Below are 12314 nucleotides of genomic sequence, written 5' to 3' on the forward strand. Positions count from 1 at the left end.
TAATAACTTTACTGTACTCAGTGAAGATACATGTATTAAACGCTTCAAGTGCCACCAACATACGTAACCTTTATTCATACATAAAACAACTAGAACTACTTGTACATAAAAACATTCTTTTATTAACAGCTACAATAAGGAATTAAATACATGATCTGAAATAAACATGAATAAATCAATGCTGCGCAAACATGAACATCCCAGATCAAATATCCTTCAAGAAAATGAACGTCACATTTGGTATAATTTATAACTTGGATCCTCACATTCACTGTATTTATAAAATACAAGTAAACCCTGAATTCACCCCAATTTCTGCTTGTATTCAGCATAAGTACTAAAAAATCTGCAATTCACCCCTGAACTTAGGGCATCAATGGCAGGATTAACACATATTTGAACTTTTCAAAAACATTTAAATCAAAAGAAATGTTGACCCAAATCATGGCTAAATTGTTGAATGGAGGATGTGTCTAAGTTTGAGTAATCTAAATGAACACAGTAGTAGCTTATTGTGCAGCCACATGCGCCGTTTAAACTATACTCCTACAGAACGGCCACATGGAGTAACCAGGCATGGAAGTTATCGTAATGCATATCACTGTTAAGAATGCATGCCTTCTTTGTGTCGTTTATGCCTTAGGTACCAGCCCACACATATACGTACATATCGACACAACACGATCCATCCTAGACACATCACTTCCTTGCCATCAAAACCTTGATTACTCCAAGAGAAAAAGTCCTATGACACTTTGACAAGCTGTCAGTCTGATGGTAATTTACTAAGGAAACATGATATATGATGACTTTTAAATTCTTGTGGCAGAATTTTCTACCATTCTATAAACAGGTAAGGAATAATTAAAGCTGAGCAAAAGAAATATTCAATGCAAAGAATTTAAAATGAAAATCTGTAATGCATAGCTGCTAGATCATTTCTTCACTAATTATAAGAAAACTGAGAGGAAAAATACGAGACAGAAAATGGCGATACTTCAAGAGGGTCATAATTATTTCCAAAGACAGCATGACATTATACCACATAAAAGGTGAGAGAGGCTTTAGTCACAGCCAGAGACTCTGTGCTGTGTACCGTGGCTATTGCGTTACAAGGGTATACTGCTGACTGCCACTTGTGGCAGAGCTTCTGAGCAGTGAAGGCGGTGAAAGGTGATCCATTATCAATGAAGACAACGCCAGGGAGAGCCATTTAACAGGGTAACATCATCCTGAGCTGATGTAAACCATATTAATGCAAAAGGCTTAGCTTGCCCATTCTCTCTACTTTCGAATGCATCAATTAGTGACTGAGTGCCTCAACTTAGCCATACACTTTAAATATCTGTAACTTGGAGGAGAAATTTTTGTTCAAAAGAGCAGAATTTTCAAAGACTTTGTAGCCATTTACGCAGATTAAAAAAAAAAAAACAAGCGTTCCTTTTAAGTCTATAGTGACCATAGATCAGAAAAGACCAAACCATGACAGTGTATGTTAAAGCATACAATGCAAGTTAGCCATTAAGGGAATTATATACAGAAAGTGCACAGCTGCACTTGAAGAATATCAAACTACTCGTTTTCTAAATGCTCTTCTTGTCCAATAGACAGCCTTCTAAAATCTCTGTGATCTACAGAATGCTAAGGCTGTCATGAAATGATTAACATGAATTATTTATTGAAATTTTTGCTACATCACAAATATTACATGCAATTTCTCTCAAAATAACAGTAAACGTCAAATTCAGTTCAATTAGTCTGGCTGAATGAAATATTTAGTATAAGAGTAAAAAGTATAAATATGGAAAATTTAACACAACTTAACTCTGAAAATGGAGTCCTGAAAAAAAACAAGTAATTATTGCATAACAGAGAGGAAGTGTGAAGAAACAGAACCTTGGAAAGACCCGCATTGGCAAGTTTGGTAATGACACATGCTTTAGATAGGAATAGATATCAGGTTGCCGAACAGCACAATATAAGATAGCCCCTGGACCAATCATCATACAAAAGACATTTATGCAACAACAAATCCATCTGAGCATGACAGGCGTGGAAAGACAACGCCTAAGTTTTAATTCCAATTTCACTTGTGCATCTTGTAGTTGTGACATACCATGTGGTTTTTTCTGTAGGCAAAATCGTTTAGTGTACTTTTATTACCACTGGGACCTGAAGAAAGACTGCATGCCGCTATATGTCTTAAAGAAGAGTCACCAATGACTCCAACATATATGCGAATACATGTACACAACTGAATAGGAAATGTTATAAATATCTTCAGGTAATCAATACACTTACACTGTTTTGACCCTCTTGTGAGATATAAATTTCAATTGTCGTTTTTTAATGTGTTTAAATAGCAAGACCATGCTACACAAATGCATCCATAACACAGCCATAGAGACTCGTGGGAATATATGTACATGGAAAGTTTTAAAACCATGCCTTTATGTACCAATGAAGACAATATGAGTGCCTAACATATGTTGGCATTTACATCAGGTTTGTCTATGTCAAGCAGTTTAGACCAGTGTGCACGAAATCCTAGGTTATGGTGATATATTAATGATGAACTGATGATGAGTGTATGGACAAGATTAAGGCTGACTCCTTTAGATATTACCTCGTTTACAAGACACCTGTGACTCTAAACCCAGATCAATTCACCCTCAGCCAAAAATAGCAATAATCAGATAATTGCATCACCATACAGCAAGGCAGACTTCTTATACCTGACAGACTAGCTGCCAGAGTTTGGTTCCAGTGTATCAGGTTATATTCCACATATTAGCTTAAAAAAATATCTGTTTCAGTTTGCCTCACCCAAAACAAGAAAAAAAAACATAACCATTTATAGCAGTGAAGATATAATATACTGCTTACCAGGGAATAATCAACAGGGAGCTGGGACATTACCAGTGTTCTACAGCCAAAGGCAAGCTCTCACATTTGTAATACAATGCTTTATTTGAACAAAATAATGTATTTGTCTCCATCTAATTCCCCTTTTCCTGGAGATATGCTGAATTTGGGCTCTTCAGCTTTATGAAGAGATAATTATACGAGGCAAATAGACTTATTGTGTCCGTGGCTATAGAGCCCCAGTTTGCTCAATGAAAGGAATGACTTGGGCCGTCACACTTATTAAACACCGCTGCCATAAGGAGACAAATGCAGCAGGATGTTCTCAGCGCTCAGGGTGAGAAACAGCTCACGCCCGTAAAGCTCTCTACGGATTCAACTCTGCACAGGCAAATGATGGTCGTCCAAACACTCACAATCCACAAAAACACCAGTTGGATCTGGCAGAAGGAAGTAAATACTGTTCCATTAGCTATGAGAATGAGGAACGTCAACAGTGGATTTAGGAAGTCCCCATTCCTCTCTTCCCTATATCTCCAAATCTCACACTGAACATGGCTATGTACAATTATGCAGTGAATATTCTGTGTATATAATTTTTGTATTTTTTAAAATTTATTTCAAACACAAACCAGGCTTCCCCACATTAAAATAAATCTTTAAAAGCATTTATTAGGTTGTTTTTTTTTTTTTTTGGGGGGGGGGGGGGTTATAATTTGTGTCCTATATTTATACTAAAGTATTTCATTAATGACTTCATTATTTAGGTAGACCAATAGAAATAGTGTACAGTAGCACAGTTCGCAACTTTTCTCCCCCCGAGATTTGTGGTCTGCCTTCTGACACTCAGAACCTGCCTCTACAAAGAAGTACATGTACAGGGTCCACTTGTACAACTACCATATTACAAGGGAACCACTCAGTTTGCAGTCTGGCAATCAATTCTCCCAAAGACATTTATATCTTTGAGTAACAATTACGAAGTACATAATTCATTCATACTGATTATTTGAGGATGTTAGTGTATGATGAAGGACTAGCTCTACTTTGGTCTTGTCAGAATATTGATGAAGTCATCAAATACAGGCTGTGTCAATTCTAATGTCAAAATAAGCTGCCTCTCTATTTATTGTGCATCAATGCTGTTTAAAGCCAAGCACAAACACTGCAATTCAAAGTACTAACTCGTGGTATGGCAATACAACAACGTAGAACATTGAATTATTCAGGCAAAATGGTAATACTGTTCACAGATTAATATTAAGCTGCCTAGATTGAGTATGATTTACCAACTTATAGTTTGTAGTCTATCAAGCTGCTTACAAGGGTCGGAATACCTGAAATGTGTAAATAATAATAGGTTATGTTGGATTAATCTCCAAGGTATGAAAGTGCCACATTTGCATCACTTCCTAAAACATATGGTCAGACTCCTTGATTGTTGTTTAATTCCATTCACAAAGATTTTCCATTCTTCACTTCCATGACTGCATGACTGCAGTGAGTTTTATGGGAAAAGTTAACCAATGTGCCTGGATTAACCCACAGACCTCTGAAAACTTAAAAATGAACTTTCAAACGGGTAAAGACACGTAGGTGTAAGATAAGTGATCTTCAACAGAAGACTGAGTACACAGTCCCACGAGTGCCATTTGAAGACCTAAACAAACATCTTTTCAGAAAATTCTTATAAAAAATGGTTTAGAGTATAAGCAAGTGGATATTCAATTATAAAAATAGCATTAATATTAAAATTCATGCCTACATTATTTGCAACATGGCACAGTAAAACGTAATACAGTTATCCAGTATATATTGCTCAAACCACATTCTGAATATGTGTTCTGAGGAATAAAAAATTTTAACTGACAAATTAAGAGATACAAGTCTGAAAATAAAATCTGACAGGTTTCTAAATTCTTAAAGAGAATTAAACTAGCGGGATCAAAAACATTGTAGACACAATGAACTGGAAATGTTTTATCATGGCATGTTCTCTGAGGAAAATCAATTTATAGACAGCATGCAATTGGCAAATACAAGTCTTTAAGTAGGCTGTTATCATCAGAACCAGCTCTAAGATGATGAGATGGACCAGAATTTTATAGATTTGCCAGTGGCGTGGAGTATCCTCACATGGGAAATCAAAGAAAATAATCCCCTGACAAGCACAAATTTAGAACTTAATTCAATAGCAATTTCTACTACTGGTATTCATGCGAAGAAAAACTTCATCAAAAACAACAAGAATAGGTTGAAAAGTAAAATTCCACATGAGAAGTTGCTTATTTCCTAAAATTACAAAGCAAATGCATGTTCCATTTTTCAAACATCATTATCAATCTGATTCCAATACAAATTTATAAACAAAGTGAAATCATCAGGAAAGACATCAGTGTGGACTGCAAGCAAATGGAGCATAACTGCTGAATTTGGTATCAGTGTCTGCACCTTGTCGTCTGCATTCCTCACAGAACCAAGACTGACAAAGAATAAAGACAGATGGAAAGGTGGAGGTAGAACAAAATACTGATGTGGCTCTATAACCTAAGAAAAATTGGCCTGGAGCAAAAAAGAAAAAAACCATCCATCTTCAACTTTGCTGCCTTTTGCCATCTCGATATCGACATCATCCAACAGGCTTGTCAAAATATGAATGAAGTCTCCAGCAGAGTAATTTATCCCGATGAGCTGAGAAGAATCAGGATTATAAAAGTGGGCTTAGGCATGAGTTGGTTTCTGTGTATAGAGGCCACTGTCATTTCAATAGGATACTACCCAAAGGTTTCTCATTCGATGGACTTGTGGCCTAGTCTCCACCACTTAACCGGAAGTTTGTCACGTCTAAAAGCCTAGTTACGTGAGCCAGTGGCAGAAAACAAAAATAAAACATTCAAATCTGACAGAGATTGTCACAAAAAAGTAGGAAAAAATTTATTTTAGTCATGATTTAGTCCGGGGCAATTGATAAAGCCTTTTAATGATACATTCACTCCAGGGCCTAAAGCATTGTGGAACTGACTGTCTGGTTTAATACAGCTAAAATGTCTCTGCTCAACCATTCTCGAGAAAAATAACAATGCTATCCTTTTTTATAAAAATTCTGCTATGCAAACTTTTTTTTAAATTCACTTTTTAGAGGCTAAGAAATACAACTCCAATTTAATTTACCTACATAAAGCCTGGAGAAGGGGTAAAAGTGGAAAAGTAAAATACAAAAAGAAACTTTCTTAACATAATTTGTACAAGTTCTTCCCCTTTCTTTTCATCACATCTGACAAAACAGCTGAAATGAGCACGAGGGTACAAACATACTTATTAATATACTAAATAACAAGATTGTAAATTTTAATAAAAATCTTAAATGTTATCAAATCACAGTGTGTAACACACTTTTTTTCTCAAATATCTCTTTGATTTTAATCAAAACTCCAAAACAACATACTATAATGTCTAAAAAATTAAAAGTGTATCTCACTGATTTGCAATGTGAATTGCTGAACCATGCCAAAAAGACAGTAGAAAATGCCCTCCTCTGCTCAAAGTTCCTTGACTGCAGTGTTACTGCTCCCGTCCGAGCGCAGATTGTCCAGAGGAGGGCCGCCAGACACCCCGTGCTTGCTGGTCTTCAATTACTGTCACTGATCAAGCTGAATAATATTACATAGGCTATCAGCAGCTTGCCACTTTCTCGCTTCGTTGTCAGCCTCATCTGATGAATCTTAGCAATTTCACCTACTGTTCCAATACTGTAATGTACACTGCCTCTCCTGCCAAACACCCGATCACATATTTTTCTGGAGTTTGGAACCATCTACAACACCTTGGCAGGCAACCACCCATGCTAGATAAATGGGCCACAATCAGTAGCCCAGATAACCAATGACCTTAGTTTAGCTGGTAGTAAACTTGAGAGTGATTCATTTCAGTGTAAACACACTGAATCAATGATTAAAGAAGCTGCTTTAAAGGTTTCACCACACACACCCAAAGGATAAGGGGTTCTGACCCTTCACTCTAAACTGCCCTTCTGCCAGTGAGAACTGAATACCAAAGATAACAGAGATACAAAGGTCTGGACCAAAAATATCACGTTGTCCAGATCAACACAAAGGCTGAGACTGGTCAAATCAAATTTTTTGATGAAAAACATTCAAGTATAATCTAGTTATAAAACCCTGCACAATAACAAATATTTAAGCTACAGAGAACACTGACTGAAGTGATGTAAGTGAAAAATCCCATCCAAATGAAATAAAAAAAAATAAATAAAGTAGAAAATAATATTCTGAAAAAATAGACACATTTTCTTTTTCAGTAAATTTTCCACACATATTCCATTTCAAACTCTGAGCTATGTAGCACCATCCATGTCATCAGGGTTTCTCTACATGAAACCATGGCCCTGCCAATTGCCCGTCATTTCACTACAGTAACAAGATCCAGCCAGTCCTACATAATGCCACATAAATGAGATACACATCAAGCAAACTTTTAGACACAAAAGAAATAGGGTTATGGCCCGAAGAAACGCTGATGTATAGGCTGACGCTGATATCATTACGTAAAGAATGAAACATTCTTCCATCTTCGAGATGGGAAAAACTCAACCACTTCTGGGACATCTCCAATGTTCAAGGACAAAACGATAAAGCAATTTGAAAACATCCATCATTCAAAACTATCCAATTTTCTGTCTGTGCCCAGCAGGATTGTAGAAACCCCAGCATGATTTTCAGTCATAATCAAGTTCACTCAGCCTTCTTGAAATTCAAATCTCTTTAAGAATGTCGATGGATTTTCCTTCCTTTTGTTTTAAATTTTCATAACGGTCAAAAATGGATTTTATTAAATGGAAAGCAAGCTCAAGTGTCGTCAGGATACTGTTAACCACAAAAACATCTTAAAAATTCACAATGACAATTTATTGAAATATCTGTAATTGATCGCAACAGCTCAATGCTTTAAGTGAAGGCCCACCCAGCTGGTGGCAGGTAATACATTCGTAAAAACAAGAGGTTCAACTATATTGAATCAGACACCTAGCCTTCCTGTCTGTTATATCAAAGACCTGCAATGAATATAAACATCATTTAGCCATACCACTAGCCTGTACAGGCATTTAAAACAAGAAAAAAATAAGATCATAAAAACCCTGCACCTGTTTACTATGATAATGGTCCAGTGTGTTTCATTACAACAAACAGCACAAAAGCAGGAAAGCACAATACACAGAACTTGAAGATGTAGTTATGTGTACACTTCAAACTGTTAATCAACATAAGATACAGAGTGTGAATATTCTGGTATTCATTTCTTGAGAATAGTTTAAGTTAGCATTTTATGTCTGGGTACACTGACAAGTTTTTCAACCACCCAGTCATGCCAGTTAGACAGACGTGCATATAGTGTTGTGTCCCAGTACATCCTTCTCATGCAGGGTCCACTCCCACAATATCGGGCAATTATCAACAACAAGTAACATTTCTCTATTCTGGTATCAATCGTAAGACTTGTTATGTCATAAGACTGGAGCTAATTTCGCTTTTGTCGTGTTGAATTTGATTGCCACATTGGACATATTAACAGTTGCAATCAAAGCACAACTGGTATATCTTGATTATTGACAACTAATATACTAGCATGGTACACCACTTGGACATTGACTTCATTCATTCACCTAGAACATTCCGTGCATCACTTTACTTCTCTTTGCATGAATCCGTCTTCATTTCAAACTTTATACACTTTCTTTATTCTTTGGTGGTTTGTCTTGTTGTTTTGGGAATTTGCCTTTCAATCATTGACCTAAGAAGTCCAGTTTAGTTGACAGCTGGTGTAATAATGTCTGTTTAGATGCCTAGATAGCCAGTGAAAGTTCAATCCTAGGATTGGTCAACTGTGTAGCTGCACCCCAAGGTGAGGATATGCCCAAGGTGAGGATACAGCCCCTCGTTCAGTTTGACTTGACTTCATTGCCATTATCACAGAAATTGCCAAACCTTTGCTTAACACAAGAATGTTTTCAATACAAATGTTATTGTTTACCCCCAAGGTAAGCATGTATATGTACCACTATTATGAAGGGTTTGAGAAACAGTAAAAAAAGGATTTCAACCTTTTCCAAAACAAAATTAAGTTATGACTAACCTCAAGTAGTTTTGTATTTTTTTCCATGGAAAATAAAATAAAAAGGGCCACAACTATGCAAATTAAAATAAAATGCTGCATTTCAAAATTGTTTTTTAAAGTTCACTAGATGCACCATGTAGTGGCATCACTCCATTTTATACAAACATTTTATACAAATCCTACAATTCAGTTCTATTGTCAAAGGCAGCAAATTCAACTCCTGACAGACATACTAAATTTACAAGTTCTGAAGTCTTAGGAAACAGGAAACCATCAAACCAGCCTGCTACAAATTCTACACTTAACCTGGAATGTTATTTTATATCCTGTGAAAGGAGCCCAAGAAGGTCTTGAGTGCTTACAAAACAAACAATCCCAACAGGGCAGGATATATGACCTGTATACGCTCAAGCAGGAGAATTAAACAGATGGGAAAAAGGAAAATGAAAATCTGATTCTGTAAATGAGAACAATGAATTTCACTGATAAAACCCTTTTGTGTATCTTCAGAATATAGCCGTGGATTAGCTATCTACCATACATCAGCTCACACATGTACAACTCCACTTTAGCTCTCTGTCTTGTATTTTAAGTGTACATGTCCATTTTGCTATAAACTCATAGTGAGACCCATATCTCCTAAAAGGTCACACCACTGCTTTGTAAAACTACCTAGTCTGATCCCCAGGTGGCCACACTCAGGAAGCAGTTTTTTTGTCATTTTATGGCATTACCTGGACAATAAAGAATGGCTTATTTAGAGAAAAGGATTATTTTACTAGATTCAAAGGGGAAAAAAGAACCTCTATGGAGACTTCCTACAGAATCTAGCTGTAGTTTATCACATTTTACACTCAGGACATGGAGATTAACCATCCCGAATGCAAACAATACTTGCTTTGGGCTTTAATAGGAGCATTTAAAAGTACAACTTATCTCCACATTTCACATTCAGAAAACAAAATTTAACATGTATCCAAGACTAAATAAGACAGCATGAACATATCTCCAAAAATAAGATTAGCCTATAAGAAACTAAACATTTTACCACACCATACTGGATACTACTGGAAATCTTGATCTGTCCCATACCTTGTCATTTGTTGGATCTGCACTACTGGAAATCTTGATCTGTACCATACCTTGTCATTTGTTGGATCTGCACTACTGGAAATCTTGATCTGTACCATACCTTGTCATTTGTTGGATCTGCACTACTGGAAATCTTGATCTGTACCATACCTTGTCATTTGTTGGATCTGCACTACTGGAAATCTTGATCTGTACCATACCTTGTCAATTGTTGATTCTGCACAACTGGAAATCTTGATCCGTACCATACCTTGTCATTTGTTGGATCTGCACTACTGGAAATCTTGATCTGTCCCATACCTTGTCATTTGTTGGATCTGCACTACTGGAAATCTTGATCCGTACCATACCTTGTCATTTGTTGATTCTGCACTACTGGAAATCTTGATCCGTACCATACCTTGTCATTTGTTGATTCTGCACTACTGGAAATCTTGATCCGTACCATACCTTGTCATTTGTTGATTCTGCACTACTGGAAATCTTGATCTGTACCATACCTTGTCATTTGTTGGATCTGCACTACTGGAAATCTTGATCCGTACCATACCTTGTCATTTGTTGGATCTGCACTACTGGAAATCTTGATCTGTACCATACCTTGTCAATTGTTGAGTCTGCACAACTGGAAATCTTGATCCGTACCATACCTTGTCAATTGTTGATTCTGCACAACTGGAAATCTTGATCCGTACCATACCTTGTCATTTGTTGGATCTGCACTACTGGAAATCTTGATCCGTACCATACCTTGTCATTTGTTGATTCTGCACTACTGGAAATCTTGATCTGTACCATACCTTGTCATCTGTTGGGTGTGCACTATTGGAAATCTTGTTCCGTACCATACCTTGTCATCTGTTGGGTGTGCACTACTGGAAATCTTGATCTGTCCCATACGTTGTCATTTGTTGGGTCTGCACAACTGGAAATCTTGGTCCGTACCATACCTTGTCATTTGTTGGATCTGCACTACTGGAAATCTTGATCCGTACCATACCTTGTCATTTGTTGATTCTGCACTACTGGAAATCTTGATCTGTACCATACCTTGTCATCTGTTGGGTGTGCACAACTGGAAATCTTGATCTGTCCCATACCTTGTCATTTGTTGATTCTGCACTACTGGAAATCTTGATCTGTCCCCATACTTTGTCATCGGTTGGGTCTGCACTACTGGAAATCTTGATCTGTCCCATACCTTGTCAATTGTTGAGTCTGCACTACTGGAAATCTTGATCTGTCCCATACGTTGTCATTTGTTGGGTCTGCACTACTGGAAATCTTGATCTGTCCCATACCTTGTCATTTGTTGGATCTGCACTACTGGAAATCTTGATCCGTACCATACCTTGTCATTTGTTGATTCTGCACTACTGGAAATCTTGATCTGTACCATACCTTGTCATCTGTTGGGTCTTCACTACTGGAAATCTTGATCTGTCCCATACCTTGTCATTTGTTGGGTCTGCACTACTGGAAATCTTGATCTGTCCCATACCTTGTCATTTGTTGATTCTGCACTACTGGAAATCTTGATCCGTACCATACCTTGTCATTTGTTGGGTGTGCACTATTGGAAATCTTGTTCCGTACCATACCTTGTCATTTGTTGGGTCTGCACTACTGGTAATCTTGACCTGTCCCATACCTTGTCATTTATTGATTCCTCACTACTGGAAATCTTGATCCGTACCATACGTTGTCAACCGTTGAGTCTGCACAACTGGAAATCTTGATCTGTCCCATACCTTGTCATTTGTTGGGTCTTCACTACTGGAAATCTTGATCTGTTCCATACCTTGTCATTTGTTGATTCTGCACTACTGGAAATCTTGATCTGTACCATACCTTGTCATTTGTTGGGTCAGCACTACTGGAAATCTTGATCTGTACCATACCTTGTCATCTGTTGGGTCAGCACTACTGGAAATCTTGATCTGTCCCATACGTTGTCATTTGTTGGGTCTGCACTACTGGAAATTTTGATCTGTCTCATACCTTGTCAATTGCTGGGTCATAGCCAAGACAATGACCACACAAATCTGTTAAAACAAAGCTCCCATAGCCAAGTAAAAACAACCATTCCAGGATGATACTAGACCCTGATTTTTCCACTATAAGATAAAATATTTGTATGCAATTCAGTACTTATGTTACATTAAAAGCAGAGACCAAGTTTTCTTTCTCAGATTCCTAATATTATTTTTCAGCGATTTTTTTTT

At 37.1% G+C, this 12314-nt stretch overlaps 1 protein-coding gene across 1 annotated transcript in view; it reads right to left on the reverse strand.

Annotated features, from left to right (window-relative positions):
- The window catches only part of LOC135469729 (protein MON2 homolog), a 221177-nt gene that overhangs the window by 140204 nt on the left and 68659 nt on the right, over positions 1-12314 (reverse strand).

Source organism: Liolophura sinensis, chromosome 7 (genome assembly GCF_032854445.1).
Source record: "Liolophura sinensis isolate JHLJ2023 chromosome 7, CUHK_Ljap_v2, whole genome shotgun sequence".
NCBI classification, from domain to species: Eukaryota; Metazoa; Mollusca; class Polyplacophora; order Chitonida; family Chitonidae; genus Liolophura; species Liolophura sinensis.